Genomic DNA, 17,716 nt, shown 5'->3' with positions numbered 1-17,716 from the left:
CTTTTGGGCATCATAATTCTGAGCTGAAAACTTAGCAATTTCAATTTGTTCTTTAAGATTTAAATCTACTTTCACAATAAATCTAGAGTAATTCATTAGGGAGCCCATAAAATGAGATGTTTCAACTATGCAAACAGTTCATTCAAACAAAACTATATTTAAGGTATAGTTTTAAAAACTTTGGCAAGAGATTACTGCTTATAACAACATAGTTTAAGAACACTGCTTATCTTTCAAATTGATAGTTACTATTTTAGAACATCTTGTAAAATCCTGAAGAAAGCATTCACATAAAAATAAAGTGGCAGATTTTGAAATGCACTGTGTACTATGCACTATATATACACTGTAACATGCACTACTGACTCTTCATATTTTTCCTGTAAGTTCTATGAATTTTTCATTTGCTACCATACAATATCCAAATATCCAATATCCAAAAAAAAAAAAAAAAAAAACCCTAAACATAACTATCATCTGGGAAAAGTCTGTTATTTCTTTCAGATATAAAATGGTAAGAAGCACATTAAACACCTTAGGATACAAGAACTCTTTCAATCTATGCATTTTGTAATTTCTACAAGGCAATTTGTGTTTTTTCTCCATTTCACAGCATAGATGCTAGAACAGATGTTACAGAGACATTTCCTAACAGGTCACTAATGTCTGCCAATTTTGATGCCCTAGATTGACAGGTATATAATGGAACAGCACAAACATTTGACAAAAAAAGAAAATTAATGCAAAGTCCACTAAAAACACTGACGGAGTTTCCATGGATTGTAGCCCCAGAATGTTTGATGATGTAATTATTTTGCTTTTGGTGATTTCTGCCTTGTTGACTAATTCAGAGTGGACTTTATTCTCCGAGCCACAGAGTGTTTCTTGAGAACTCGTGAGCAACTCAGTTTTTATTAACATCATCCCCTTTACACCTTAAATGCTGTTGCTTTTGTATTTAAAATCAAAAAGTAATTTTACACAAAGCCAATGTGTTATCTTTGCGGGTGTATGTGTGTACACGTGTACACATCCCTACAGCATATATCTGTATTTATCCAGCAGGTAAATAGCATCTCTTTACTTGCTATACAGATACCTTCACTAATGCAGACTCTACTCATGTAAGAAAAAATTAACTTCACATCAAATCAAAGATAACATTTTCTTTTATGTCCACCACTCTATAATGATTTTCTTGGTGGAAGGGAGGGAAGGTACTTATCCTTGTCTGTGAATTCAATTTTTAAAACAATAAAGACTAAAACCAACAATATCAAGCACTGCAGTATGTATGCTTCCACACAGATCTGGCAACAACATTTTGAGGAAAGTAATTTTGATATCTTTTTCTTCCAGATAATTAGCAAGGTTATTCCTTTAATTTCTGGAAGAACTCTGTGTTAAATAAGAGTGTGAATTGTATTTGGCAGCAGTCCTGAACAACACCAACAAAAGATGGATCTCCCTTTACCATCCTTTACAGTGTTTTCATAAATGATACTTCTGTTTTCCTGCAGGCACACTGGAATGAATTATTACATTTTTTTAAGTGCAGCCCAATTCTAATTTACACATACACTTTCATGTTGTCCAGACTTAGCAAATCGTGATTGTTTGGCTATAAATTCTGTATGCATAAACTTCACTGGCTTTGCCTCCCAATTCAGGGCAATTTATGACAGTAACGGGTTGAGGGAGAGAAGCAGAATACTATTAGAAACCAGAATTTTTCAAATGATGAGGAATGGACAATTAAAACCTAATTGTCAAAAGGAACTGTTACTTTACAGATGAAGATGTCCCGGTAAAAACTCACCTACATACTTTACGTGCTTATATTTTAAAACATTTTAGTTAATGCCAAGTCTTTCCATAATCAGAACAAATGCAGAATCAAGAACTCAATACTCGGGAATACTTAATACTTGTGCTGGCTTGCACTTTTAAAACCAACTCCCCTGCTCCCAATCTCTCTATGATTAGTAATGTTACCTTCTTCTTCCAAAACTACCATTTGTAAAAATGACAATTCTTGGAAGTTTTAAGGAAACTGGATAACATGAAAAAATATTCATACAAATACCTGCAACAGCATTCAACTGCGTGCACTGAGAGCAGAGTTTGCACAACACCACAGCTGTGCATAAATACAACTATTATTTTGCTCTAGACCTCAAAATACTTACAAAGGATATAAAAACCTTGTCAAACTTACATAGGAGATAAACAAACGCCTACAGAGACACAGCAACTGGCCCAAGGGTGTTCCCAGTGTTGTGCTCTATCAGATCACTTGACACAAAATAAAAACCAGGGACAGAACAGACCTGTGAATAACAACGTAATACATTGATTTGTTTATAAGGGGACCATTGCTGTATGTGAAATTAATCTGAAAACTGGTAAATGTACATCACATTTTTTTCCTGAACTGTTTATCATCGAACTTTAGATTTGTGTAATAGTCTTAAAAAATTCCTTCTAATTAATCAATTCCTTTTCTCCTATCAAATCTTGAGTACTCTGTGCAAAGTGCTACAGCACTACCTGAAACACACATTCTAGTCCAATCAGTAAGTATTTTAGTAAATTTTATTCCTATTTCACCTTGAAATGCCCTTCATGTAAAACCAATATAAGGTTGGAAAGCAGTAGCTGTCAGATTTAATGCTTTTGGAACAGCAAAATAGCAATTATATTAGTTTTCACTTTCTTAATAAGGTGTTGCAAAAAAGCTATTTAGTGGGCTGATTTGGGACTCCCTACTGTTTTTACTACACACAAAATCAGATTTGTACTCCAGACACTTCAGAGAGTATTTGTTAGGATATGATCATGTGTTGCAGAAAGACAAAATGGGTCTTAGCCTATTACTAATGGTAGGTTAGAATAAGAGAAGAAAAAGATCTGCTGACTTGCTGGCAATTCAAAGTTTAAAATGCATTCATTTCAACTATCCTCATTTATGCAATGAAAAATACAACTTCATAGCACTTAATATTGGCCATTTAAAAATACTGAACAGAGGTTCATATTATAAGTTTATATATATTTTTATTATAAATTTTATAGGAGTCAAATGTGTCTGCTCCGCTCATAAGGCAGTCTACCAAATTATTTCTTTCCTGTTTTTCAGCAGGTTGAAAGAAATACAAATCAAGACAGTCATTAAGTAATGTAGGTAATCTGTTTCTTTAGGTTTGAGAAGAAGGCTATTTCTTAATGCTCAGAAGCAATGTTTTCAGTAGSAAACAGTGCAGCCCAACAGGAGCAGACCTCTAGAGCAGAAGAGCTGCCTCTGAGGAACCCACATGAAAACCATATAAATGTCAAGGTTTCGCCCCAGGCTGACTCTAGCGCGGTCTGTGGGCTGCATGCCCACCAGCGACCGAGCTGCGTTAGCTGCACCCTTGCAACACACGTTTTTATTTAGTTAGCTTAGAAGCCAGTTCACACGCTCTGAAACTGCTGTGCAGTKCATGGCAAATAGGGATGACTGGCAGATTTACCTCAGAAGCGCAGACGTAATCTAAATGAAAATGCTAAAATAGACTCTCTGAAACACCACAAAAGTGAAGGTTTCTTTTGCTCTTTGGTATACTTTTGCTAAAGGTATAACATGAAACAATTTCTTTTTAATATACTCTTTCTTTTGCTAGTTCTTTAGTGATGCAGGTAAAATCACAGAGGAAGAAATTAATAGTCTATCACATTTGGAAACCCCTCCTTTGCTTAGAGACACCTGTGGTGACTACATAACACAAGAAAGATAAAAATAGAAATACTTGTACTTTGTGTCATGGAGGGAAGAAATAAATTTCTGAAAATGGACAGCATTAGAGATAATAAAGCAATGTTTTTACTTTTATGCAAATGTTTCCACCCTGATGCATGGTTTTGTTTTATTTATCTTCACTGACTACTGCCATAAGTTAAACTTTCAAAAATATGTATCATCCAGGCTTCTTTATATTGTTATATTGTCATTGTTATACACTGTCTTTTAGCTGTTAATTCCCATATCACTGGTATGTAATCAGCAATTCTGCCTTTTAAAACCTATTTGCCCCTGTAGCATACCACATTCAGGTTTTTCTACAATCCTTTTTCCCCTGTGTGCAGGGATGGAGCCCAGTGAAGAACCAGAGCCTATGCACATTTCAGAAATATGCAACACAGTGATATTCATTCAAATCTGCCTTCCGTGAAAGTTTATTTCATTTTTGTATTCAAGTGAATACAGGAATTCCTAATGTGCTCTCCTGCACATGCAGCCAGCATGCTTAACAGCCCCCAGCACTGCCTTCTTCAGAACAAACATGATTGACAGCCCTTTGGTGGGTAGCATAAGCAGCTTGAAAATGTTATTGTTTTGTACTAACGGTGTGAGATATTGCTTTTTTATTTGCATCTACAGCTGTTAAATGGCATCAATATCTTCAGGACTTTTGATAAGTTAGGTTAAGAATATTGATTTCCATTTTATTATTGTATGTTTGGAGGAAAGAAGTGCTGTAGTTTAAAGACAAGCAATGACTCAAGCAGTCTGGAGACTTCGATACAGTCGGTTATTTAATCAGGATACTCAAGGGACAGAAAGATGGGCCCAGAAATGGATTTTCTCTGTAGGTCACTACTTTATTAATTTAACAATGGAGAGGGGCAAGCTTAAGCACCTTCCCCTCACAGGAGGTATCTCGTTGGATCCACTGTACAATTAAATGGTTTGCCATTAGAAGACCAACAGCTCAGAGTTGACCTTCAGCCTCCTCCAAGAGTCAGGCCACCCCGAACGTTTTTCTCATTGCCTTGTGAAAGGAAATAGTACTACAAAAGGAATGAGACTGTGAAAGCTAAGATCTCCCACTCTTTTTACAGGCATGTGGCACACCAGTGATCTTACTTGTCTCTTGGAGCGCTGCCTCTCGGATTTTACATTTACTGTATTAACCTTTATTACATTATTTACGTTATTCAATTACCTAATTGTGATACCTAGTTCTTTTTTTTTTCTTTTACCTTTATAGTTCTCCTATTCGTGTCCCTGATAGTTTATAATCTAGAAATCTTTTAAACACTCTCCCTGTTTAACCCTAAAGTACGCATTTAGTTAAAGATGAAAACAGGAAACAAACTCAGTATATCTCACAAACAGAAACAGAGAAAGTAAAGTCAAAAAAACATAAAGATGGCTATCTTTATGCACAGCCTGTGCAGACTTAGTTGATCTGTCCCTCTTTTCAGGCATATTCTCATATGTAGCAAGGTTCTGGGAGGTTCTGAGCACAAATACTTCCTTTTTTTCTCTTTAGAAGTTGACCATTCCCCTGAAAAGCTTGGAAAACATCCTAACACTAAAAAAAGAGTACGTCAAGGAATGAAATACTCCCCCTTTTTCCTAACTATGTCAGAAGGGAAAAAAACATTTCCTCTATATTCCTCTTCCAAATGTGCCTGGAATAATGGAGTTTACTACTGATACAATGAAATTCTATCATTAAATTACACTAAAAACTACAACAAACTCTGTTATGCATTACAGAAGGAAGGGTTTTACTTCTCAGTTTCTCTGACAAGGTCTATGTTGTTATGGGGGCTCCTCAGCCCACACCGCTCAGTTCGTCACTTTATTTTTATAGTTAGTGGTGATAATAATTAAAAGTATGGGTTTTGTTCTCAGCCCAGGGCAATTTTGGTATATTTGCCTCCTTGCTGACTGACAGTATTCAGGGCAGAGAGAAAGAATCCCATTGCTTGTGGAGTCACCGTTGTGCAAAACTCTGAACATGGGATGGAAGAGAGCAGTCATACATATTTTTGTTTACAATTCCATTTGAATTTTTTTCATCTTTCATACAAAGAATTTCCCTACTATTCTTGTTTTATGTCATTATTTTCTTCAGTTGACCTATTATATTTCTTATGCCGATGTTTGTAATAATTCCTGTCCCATACAGACTGGTAACATTTACTGAAACTCTTGTGTGTTCATTGATGTCATGCCAAATGAAGTCATTGCTCTGTCATCGTCCTCCCAAATCTGTATTAAGTTTATAAAAGAAAACGTTGTGTTCTTTGATCATTAAGTTGCTGAGTACATACATTTGAAAAGATTTTACTGCTGAGTTACTTTTGTGAGAGATGTAATAGCATGATACAATAATTCATTAAATATGTAACTTCATGTCAAGAACAGTTAAGATTTTGAAACTTGATCTATCAGAATTTTTTATTTTTAGATAACTGATAATTGCCCTCAAATAATTTTCCTATTACACATAAGCACAGCCTTTCCACAACAGATAACCTTAGAAACATAAATTCCTCTCAATCTGATGAGTAACTTTATCTTTTCTGAAGACATTCCCTTACTGCCTTTAAAAATATTGTAATTAYTGGGGTCTTTTTATTGGATAATGAATATTTGAGGTGACTGACAAAAATCACTTCTCATCCCCCAAACTGTACCCATGTCAGGAAGCACTTCCATATCCTCTTTTTATTATTCAAGCATCAATATTTATAGCTACATTCAAAAGGCTACATGGACAAAAGCTCTATGTGATTTGTTGAGTGAGAAGCCAGTTAAGATATTTCCCATCTGGTGTTTAAATCTATGGAACCAGCTTCTCCTTGACATCTTGATTCTGCAATGAAAATTACAAAAATGTACACCTGCAGTACAGAATTTGTTGCTATTACACCTTTAGAGCTCTCCTTTATGTGATGATAATCAAAGTATCACAAGATCCAGAATTGCAGATGTGTCCTATCCAGAATTTGCAAACCAAACCAAACCAATTCTGTTGCCTCAATGTGCCTCCTGTTGCAGAAGTCCTCGCTCCTAGTTCTTTAAAAGAGCTTCTTCAGAACATTATCTTTCAGTCTGCTCAAACTACTTCTTTCTTCTATAGGTTGTTTTCGGTTCCAAGTTCCATGAAATTCAAGTTCTTATTGTTACGACCAAAACTTCCTGTGAAGCAATCCGCACCTGCATTGTCTCTTTTATTTATTTATTTATTTWTTTCTAGTACTGGAGTCTTATGTTCATCATACCTCTCACTTCTTGCCACTTCTACCTAGAAGTTTTTGCTCTTAAGTCAAGCATTCCTATTTCTCTGCATTATATCCTCTTTGAACTAATTTATTTTTCTATTTTCCATAAGAAATACAACCCAGGGTGCTGAAATATTAATTTATGTTTTTAGATGTTTGGGATGGAAAATTAATTTTGTTAAAACTGAGAAAATTTCTGATATAAAAATTCTTTACTGAAAAGGCTCCTAGGAATCCAAATGCATCTTTTCCAATAATGAAAGACTATATTTAAGGCTTTTTCTGAATTAGAGAGACATCTACTACATTTACTTGAATAACTATGTGCGTAAAAGTAGAAAAAAATCCTCTGAATTTTTAAATGTAGCTTCTCTTTTGACTAGAATCACAGAAGACCTCCAAAGTCTAAAAAGAGGAAGAAAAGGAAGAAAAAATTTATATGAAAACTGTCATTAGCATCCCTTAGTTGGCAGGCACTAAAATTTACAGGCATTCTAAAAAAACACTGCTGCTGTCTGGGATGCTACAATTGTTTCCACATGTGAGAAGCAGTGAGTAGCAGCCAGAAAGCCTGAAGTTTCAGTTGAGCTGGGCTAAAAATTGCCTGTACTATTTTTCAAAATAGCACTTAATGCATTTAGAAATGTGCTAAATTTTACAGTCAGAAGTTTTTTTTTAAAAAAAGCCATTTTTGTATAGAAATTCCTAACTAGATTATATTATATAATCTCACAATGAATACAGTAATGAAAAAGGCCCAAAAAGTCATGCTTAAGAAGTCCCAGAAAGCCCCAGAAAACCACAAATGTTTCTCTGCATTAATGACCACAGCAAGAGCTCGCTGTTCCAATGGCAATTCCTGCGCTGCTTTTATGAGGTTCCCCAGGATGCTCTCCCAGCCCTTTCCCTTCCTCCTCCTCTGTGTCAGGAGCCCCAGGTACCCTTTCTATCTTGATTTCCCATCTCGTTGTTCACCTGGATTCTCAGGCTCCCACTGCGCCTTGGCCTGTCTCTCCCCACAAGATGACAAGAGTTGTGTAAATGTCCATCTTCCCATGCAGCTCCATYCCCCCCGCTTCATCCCTCATTCTTACTCCTTCTCTTCACTCTGGCTTGTTCAGTTAAACACATGCAGGGAATCATTCTGGGAGAAAATTAGAGATATTTTTGGTTTTCTTTTTATTTAAAAATAATTTTAAAATAACACATGCAGGGAATTATTCTGGGTGAAAATCCACGGGTTTTTTGGTTTTCTTTTTATTTAAAATTATTTTTAAAATTCTTTTCAAACTGAAGCCCCAGTGATTACTGTTTGTACTGACCAGAACCCCGCGCTGAAAGCAGAAGGCACTCATTCTGCAGCAGGGAGGACAATGTTATTATTATGCCTTTACACTCCTACAACCATAAAGCTCCAGATACTGTCCAGGAGTAGAAATGCTATAAAATAGCGAGGGTACTCTGAAAATCTTTTGTTGTTTTTTCCTCTCCATTGAGACAGAGCAAAGAATAAGCATCTACTGCTCATCAAGAACTCCTGGGGAAAGAGACATGGAATCATCCCTCACCTGGACAAAACGGGAATTCCTGCGTGTGTCCCTCCTTACCCTGCAGTCCGGTTCGGAAAGCAGAAGTGGTCAACCCTACCTCCACACGCAGCGATCGACAGCCCAGCGCATTCAGTGAGAAAAGGCAGGGGTATTTCTGAGGGAACTGGGAGAGACTGAACGCTTCTGAAGGACTCCCTGGCTTTCAAGCTGCATGACCAAATGCCAAAAGGTCAGGGAAGCAGAGAGCGCCGGGCTCTGCCGTGTCTGCGCGGCTGTCGGAACAAAGGGAAGARCTAGCCGGGCCGAGAACAACAAACAAGCACCGGAGACTTTTTAAGTGCTTTAGGGAGTAATTGGGAGTGGAGCCAAGGAAGTAGCATTGGGCAACTTCCCATGGTTTTCAGGGAGGTGAATGTCATCTGGACAGGGCTCTGCTTCTTGCACATTAGTGAAATTTTACTGTATGCTATTAGAGGGGAGAATCTGTTGGGCACCACATCAGGTATAATACTATTTATTAGCTCCTTTTGCCTTTGGTTTTGTTTAAGACACTGTATATGTTTTTAATTGTCATTTTTAGGAGCACAGAGGCCTTTCAGCACAGCCATCCTATCCATAAAAATGCAACAGTAATATCAGCAGGAGGTTTCACTGAAACTTTGAAACTTCACCCACTCTTTTCTAATTATTTTTTTTGTAGTGCCTAAGAGCTTTAACAGTACAAGCATACAGCTGGTTTTAACTACGCTTTTTATTTTAAAAGCTGAATTGTGAGCTTTAAAAATTCGCAGTTAAATACTTTAAAATCAACCATAAAAGTAAAGTTTCTGCATGACAAGTGTATTTGGGAAGAAAATGACTTTTTAAAACATAAAAGTTCTTAAATCTCTCCACCTCTTTTCTTATCTATCAACTGAATTTTTCTCTTTTCCTAAAAAAAATGCCTCACATTATTTCCTTAGTCCTACTTCTCTTCTTTTCAGTCTACATTTCCCTCCTGAATACTGTCCTTCTTCTATCTTAGGAAATTCTCATATACATTTGCATTGATAAACTTTGTTCTTTACTGTAAAACTATTATTGTAGTACTGTAAAACTATTACATATTTATATATTTTAGGCAAAACTCTGACAAAAATTGATAATACAAGAAATAAGAAAGGAAGAAGGTGAATATTTAGGCTATTTAGTATTTAATTACTACCACTTGGCTTAAATTACAATTACACGCTATTTGCTTTGGTTGCAGGAAGTACAGTAAACTAAAGCTCTGGATAGTAATCTATACAAGGTAGCTGCTCAGCACATACACTGACCACGTATTTTTCACCTACCTAATGACTGAATCTATTTAAGTCAGTAGAGGACCAAATATTCAATTTTCCAAGCAGAGGGAATTGAACAACAAAGAACTTTAAATGCTTATCTGACACTATGGAAAAATTTCCACCCATAATATACCATTTTTAAAAACAAATTCCTAGAGAAAATATTAATTTGTCAAAATCTGACAAATGATAGAGACAATCCTGAAATAAAAAGATGCTGTGGTTTATGATGGAAGTAAACGTAAAAAATAATAGGCACAGACTGATGCTGAATTACTGTCAAAGTAGAGGGGTTTGTGTTTGCTCATGGCTATTTCCTTAATAGAACATAGAATAAAAGATACAGATGGAAAAGTCTCAGTTTTTCTATCTGCCTTGTAGTGCACATTCATCCTGACAATGTATTTTCTAGTGTTTACCCATTCTACTTTAAAATGACCCATGCAATGAGGCTTCTAAAAGTTCTCTTAAAAGATTTATACAGTCTAACAGCATATAGACTGTAGGAAATTTCTGCTGACATTAAGCCTAAATTTTTCTTTCTGAATCTGATCCTGTAACTGCTAGTTAATCTGGTACCAGACCAAATAATTTCCCTATCTCGATGGGCATGAACAACCCTCCATATTCCTGGATTTCTGCTACATGTCTCCTTTCACTCCGTTATTTCTTGTCAGCTCTTGAAATTCTGCTCGTAAATCATTCTCTATCTTCCCATCACTAGAATGCTCTTTTCTGAACTCTCAAAACTTTCTAGTAAAACAGCACCTAGAATAGGATACAGTGTTCAAGAGGAAGTTCAGCCAAAACATGAGAAAAAGAGGGTCTATTAGCGATGTTCATATCTCACAGCAATTTGGCCAGTAGCTGACAACAGTTAGATGATGATAAGCAAGTAATCTTTTGAACTACTGGGACACTGCAGTCTCCTGATGTAGAAAAAAAATAAATGAAGGTATAGAATCAGGTCTAGAGATTATTATTTTAGTGGAAAATAAATATTACTAATAGCTAAAGTAATGAGTAATCTCCAATCTCCACTGCCAGAAGAAGGATAACTTGCACATGTTTCAAAAAGCCATTACAGAGAAAATACATAACATATTTATTTCTACTTATTTTACAATTAAGAACATACCCGGTAGGGGAAAAAAAAAACAAAAAAACAAAAGAAAAGCAGGAAAACAGAGAAGCAACAACAGAACAGGCCTTCTGAAATCTTGCAGTAATTAAAGAGGAAAGGGTACTTAATCATTAAAGAATGTATTTTAGCTGTGACCTTTTTTCTTCTGGTTTATTATTGAAATAAAACATGATCACTGAAAACATTTTTTAATGTTTGGAATGCAGAACAGACTCAGTAAATTGAAGTATATGATATCCACATTTCAGTCTTTATTTGTTTTATAAAAACAAAATTATAAAAAGTTAAAATGTGAGCTTGCATTCAACTTCTGCTACGCTGTCAAAAAATAAGAGCACAACTCACAARTAAAATCTGTCCTTGCTAACAAAATAAAATGCATTAGGTTAAGAATGTAATGATCTTATATTACAGTTTTTCTTTTTTTTCCTCTCATTTTTGTGACAAAAAACTGTAATGAAGATATGACATTTTGCCTTACAAATACTTACTGCAGGTATACTGAATGGAAAGCAAATGCCGGATTGTCTCTGTACTCTCAGCCTCATCTTCCTCTCACAAGCCCTCTGGCTTGTAGCCATCCCTAAGAAGGTGCCCGGAGATTTGCAAAGCACATACTCGTTCCTACAAATTTAGTGGTAATGATGAGGCTCCAAACATCTGCCAGCCTTCAACTTATCCACTGCAGGACAGGCAAACTATCTCAGAAAACAGGCAAACCTTCAAAACTCAGAGCTGAAACGGGACTGACAGGGCAGCAGGCAAAACGCACAGAAGGAGAGGCGAGCCGCATGCAGGACTTCGGAGGCCGTGGCGAATTTCCTTTYGGAAACAGGTTATGTTGCTAGCTTTAAAATAAATGTCCTCAGTTATTTTCAGAGAGTTTAGCTTATAAAGAAATAATGACGTTTGGATTATTTCCCAGAACACATTCTTCAAAATTTCACTTTGCTCTTGACATAAATTGAAAACAATAATATAGATATACTGTACACAGGCTTCAAYGTGGCATTAAAGAGGCACATTATCAATATGTTTAAAACATTTAGAAAGCTCCACTTTGCATCTTTCTATCTGAATGACTAGATACTTATACTGAGTAATATCTGTTTCAATAAACCGATGTATGTGGAATGTTTTGAATAATAGTGAATTTATGCTGAGGTAATGACAATGTAATATAACTGAAATCTGTGCTAATAGGAGAAAAAGAAGCCCCTTCTAGCTATTTCTGTTACATTCAGCAGCAGTAATTTTCACTCCATCTCTCACTCACACAAAATATTACTTTTAGGTGGGTGTTAAAATGCTTCTTGCTATTTTCAAAAAAACAATAATTAGTACCTGTCAGCCATATGGGGAAAAAGAAAAGAAAGACACTAAAGAGGAAATGTTCACACACAAGACTTATATTTTTCATATTCCTGTAATAAAATGGACTAGTTGTGGCTAATGATGAGCATTTTATAAGGTCAAAATATTAAGCTCACTTTGGGTAACACTCTGGATTGTTCCGTCAAAAATGTATATGAAGCATCTAAAACCTGTATGAGACCCGGTCAAACAATTTATTCCAAATAACACTCAGAGTAGATTGAGACATCTTCTGGGCTATGAATCATTCACAAACTCATCCTACTATTCCTTTGATGAATTAATTATCTGAAATATTTATCAAACAGCTTGGAGGAAGACTTGGCTAAGTAAGTTATCTGCAGCTCTTCACAACTGGTCATTCATGTCATGTGGCAGTGCTTAGGTCTGACTGGATGGCAAACTTTTTAATCAGAAATATCATGAATAATAAATAAATCTCACACCTTGTAAGCCGTTTTGAATCAAACAAAAAAGCACCTGTGAGCCACAGTTTGTTAAACTTCAGGGAACTGTGTATGTYCGTGACTACGCAAAAATTCTGAATTCTTATAAACATATAATAGCATGATACAGGAATTACACCAAAATCAGATCAGCACTTCTATCCATTAAAATATTCCCTATTTTCTACCTGACAACCCCTAATACATTAATTAACTGGAGACATTATGACATTAACTTTGTATTTAGTTTTTAACGAAGGTATAAGGATGCTTTCCCTCCTGAATTCTGATTCCCTGTTGTAAACAGCTTGTCTTACTTAGGGTAGGGGCTCACAGAAAGTTAGTCTGCAGTAAAACAGGAAGAACAGGCAAAATGTTTCAGCTATCCGACAGCAAACACCTTCAGAATGCCCTTTCCCTTGAATGAGAAACAAGTAAAATAGCCCACATTAACTTCAAAATAAAAGCCTATATAGGCAGCAACTACTGTGCGGTAATTGGCCTGATGCAATTTATTCTAATTTTATATTGAATATTCTCATTCAAGGTGTCTCCTTCTGTATTCACTGCCCTCTGTAAGAATCTTTACCTACAGAAATGAGCATCTTACCCTCAAAAAAATGTCCATAATTCCCTTTTTGATCTACAGAGAGCTATCAAAACAAAGTAACTGCAAATAAAGGGTCTTCTCTTTCCATTAACAGGAGAGGAGACTGAGTCTGAAACTCAGTCTGGGAAGATATAAAATTGATTATACACCCAGACACTCCCAGAGTGAAATGTAAGAATCCATTTAGTTTTCTGTTGATAATCTCTTCACACATACAGAATATACTCCCAGGCAAACAAAAGTACTGTAAACTAACTGAGGTATTTTTCTAAGAAACTGGGTATAAATTCAGAAAAAAATAAAAATGTCTATTCTGTATGCCTGGAAAACATTTAGCAGTAGAGTTCTTGACAAAAATCAACATAATCTGTGTATACATTTCTCAAAGAAGAAAAGAGCCCTTAGCATATAAGCAAATTTCCATTTTGACTAGGGCTTTTTCTTGAATAACTCTTTTTGCTGAAAAAATTCCTTCAGTTAATTTAGAACGAAGAGGATATCAATACTATTTGCAGTTTCCTCATTATTTCACAGCTCTCCATATCCATGTCTAACAACGCTGCTCCTGGGGAGGAAGCTGAGCCCATCCCTTGTATGGAGGCAATTAAGCCCAACCAAACAGGGAAGTGGCCAGTGCTGTGGGTACAATTCAATCAAGCAGATCCATAGGGGTGGTTTTGATTTTCCTGTCACATCAAAGAAACAGAGCACAGAAAGAAAAAGAAAAAGGAAAAAAAAAGATCTAACAAGTTAAAAATGAAATAAGAATAGATAAGGAATAATTCTGAGCAAGAACAAACACATGGTCACAAGGGCTTGCATTACCTTGAAAGTGTTATATAGTGCTATTAGGATAGCATGTTAATTTTTTCCTCATAAATTTTCCAGGTTCAGCCACCAGGGAAAGGCTAGCATTCCAGCTCCCTTTGTTAAAGATGTATCTATCGTGCTGACTCTTGACAGCCCTATCATGTCAGCCCTCTGTAGTAGCAAAGAGTGTTTCAGCAAGAAGGGGGAGGAAAAAAAAAAAAAAAAGTGAAAACTGATGCGATCTATTCTGCTTCCTGTGGGCATATTTCACTATAGCAGATCCAGAGGGATGCTTTGTTATTCCTGTCAGATCAAAGAAAGAGATAACAGAAGAAAATATAATAGGAAAAATAAAACCCAGAAATGCGGGTAACTGAAAAGCACTGCAAGACTACCACATCATTATGACGTTTCAAACCATTTAAATATGCTAAATATCAAGTCCCAACCAAAGAAATAAATATTGCATAGGCCATATGCTTTGTTTGCTGCCAGCAAAACCATCCTACTAGGATTACTTTACGGGCACAGCACCTGACTGTCAAACACCAGCAATTTTAATCATTTTTCGATTTGCTGTGCGAGTTGCAAGTACGCTCAGGTATTTTGACAGGTGGCTGTTCAGAACAAGTACTGCGCCCAGTAGCTTCCCACTGCCTGGCTCTTCTGCACACGGATAATTCCTGTCGGAGCGGCGCGGACGCCAGCTTCGGTTGAGCGGGCGGCGCACGCGCGGCGGAGCCACCGCACTGCACGGCCTCGCCGGGTTTGCAAYCAACAGCGAGCACAAGGGCAACCGAAAAGTTACCTTCAAGTACAGTGCAAACCAATAACCGCGTAATGTAAAGTGCCACTTGGTTTTTTTGAAACATTTCTTATCACAAGCAAGTTGAACATCTAAAAACATGGACAGGAGACCAGCACAAATTTTAAACTACAGAGAACCTGAAATATTACTTTTCTGTGAGACTAAAGACAAACTGTGCTCTCAGTGTTACATATGATTRATTGATTATAACCTGACTGAGCATTCCCACTTAATTATTTTCAGTCTAATGTACAAGGCAGTATTAAAAATAATTTTAGCTCTTCTGCTGGTTTTCTAACAAACAGTATAACTATGCCGTTCCCTCTGCAGCCACAACACTTTGCACATGCAAAAACAAGTTCTTAACTTAAAAAAAGACTATTCAATGACTTTGCACATCCAAATTTTGAGGTGTCTGGATGCTGGATAAGTAGAAATTGGGGAAAAAAGCCTCCTAAAATCTCTAGCTAACTTGGGGGAATTAAGTCAGAAGAGTATCTGTTGATCAGTGTATGGAATTATATTTTCCTGAAGAAATGAGCCAATAATACAGGAGTATCGTAGCAGACCATGTTTCAGATATTGGTCTTTATACATCAGCACTTCTAGCTTCAACCCTCTGAAGTCAGCTGAATCTGTGTAGTGGAAAAGATTTGGATTATGATGTAAACTAACAGTAAAGACAATTCCAAATAACATCTAATGTCCAACATAACTACTGTTTACATATTAAAAAGAGATACAGGCTTTGTACCAGGGATGTTCTGTCATGTTTCTCCACAGGAGAAGACTGTCATGGTAAAGTTCATTATCAATTACTGCTTTACAAGTACAAGATGAGTTAAGCTGTCATAATTTTCTCAACCAGAGATCCTGTGCTGTCAAAGAATGTCAATTTTTAATCTGACAAAAGGAAGAAAATTATCTGTTATTCTGACCTCTAATTTCTTGACATTTTAATGCTGTAATTGCTGTGGTTAGTGCTGCAGTCATGATTTCACCTGTCAAGTAAGAATGAATCAATATCCTTAAGCTGTTCTTCAAATTTTAGTTTTCACCTGACTGCTTTTTCTTCAAAACCAACAGATGTATAAGCAGGGACAAAGAAAGTGGAATGGAAAACAAAAAAAATAATTAATGTGGGGGCTGAAAAATGTTTATTCTTTGCATTTTGCAATGTGCAGAATAAGAAGCCAGCAGAACTGATAGAATTGAAGAGCTTCCAAATTTCTAATCAGAAATAATCTAAACAAAATTATGATATTCTGTACAATAAGTCACAACTTTCATTCTGATTTCATCACTATTTGAAATATATTAAGGTGATTACATAGTTTTGTGGTATCAGAAAATCACAAAGTTGTTTGAAATATCAAAATCAGTATGTTTAAATGAAATAAAAGTATTTGGCTATATCAGTATATCCATCTAATGCAATTCTTAAGTTCCATAAGCCCTATTACAGGGACAGATACATCTGATTTTATGCACTCTGGTAACCTAAAATATAACGCTATTACAGCATTCTAGTTTTACCCTTTGTGAAACTGCAAAATAAGAAATGAAGGGATTACTCCAGAAGGCTAGAGTGATTCTCATATAGGTATGAACAGGAAAAAGGGAAAATGCACAGGACATTTTTCCAGTGTTAGATGGAAAATAGTTCCTAAGGGGCTCCCTGCGCAGCTTCTACACATGAGAAAGAAGTAACTAATGGAAGGGATAAACTATCCCATCATGAAAATACTTTTGTATCAGACAGAGAGCTACTGAAGTTACCCTTACACCACTCTTAACAGAAAGCTAACAGTATTTTCCCCTGTGTTTAAGTGAGGAGGTCAAGGAACGGGTGGAAGCAAAAAAAAAAAGCCATGGAATAGTAAATGGTGTAAATAGGCCACCGGGATATGCATTTTTAAATGATGTGTTTCAGTAAGTCCTGGAGCCTTATTTCATTTGACAGGTTCTGCTGGGACTCAGCTCAGTATGAAATTAGTTACAGCCACAGTTTGAGGAGGTTACCAACTTACTTGAGTTCATTGGTTTGATAGTGGCTTCTACTGATAAAGTTGTATTGATTTGCTTATTCCATAATCACTTATGGAGAACATTCAATATATGTTTCAGTCTATTTAGAAAATAAGTATCAGGAGTATTTTAATATTGAGATACAAGTTTTCCTGGATAGCTGCAATGTTCAACTCATTTTAAGTCACAGTGTTACCAAGTTAAAATATCAGACACCAACACCTCCCACAGTAAAACATACTGAACAATCGTAGTCATTATTTTTAAAGCTGCTGGCATGACTATATTGACATTTCTGTATTTTTAAGTGGTCTTCACAGATTTTTTCTTATTTTTGCATATTATTTATATTCTGGAATATCTGGTACAGGCAAGAAGAAAACAAAAATTATGCAAACAAAACAGGTTAAATAGCACAGAATACAACAGAAACGTGGCATCCAAATATCTGATCTTCTAGATCGTCTAGATGTCAAATGCTTCACTACTGCCAGAGAATGTCTGCTAGTTTCATAAATATAGTTCAGAGAAATGAAGAAGGCTCTAAACCTGCCTATGA

General features: G+C 36.0%; 1 protein-coding gene across 1 annotated transcript in view; it reads right to left on the bottom strand.

The window, feature by feature from the left end:
* Nucleotides 1–17,716, bottom strand: part of NBEA (neurobeachin) — a 519,273-nt gene that overhangs the window by 26,922 nt on the left and 474,635 nt on the right. The window lies entirely within an intron of this gene.

The sequence above is a fragment of the Rhea americana genome, unplaced genomic scaffold (genome assembly GCF_003343005.1).
Source record: "Rhea americana isolate MKP2758 unplaced genomic scaffold, rheAme1 scaffold_65, whole genome shotgun sequence".
Lineage (NCBI taxonomy): Eukaryota > Metazoa > Chordata > Aves > Rheiformes > Rheidae > Rhea > Rhea americana.
The sequence above is the reverse complement of the archived record's forward strand: the minus strand, read 5'-3'. Positions and strand labels throughout refer to the sequence as shown.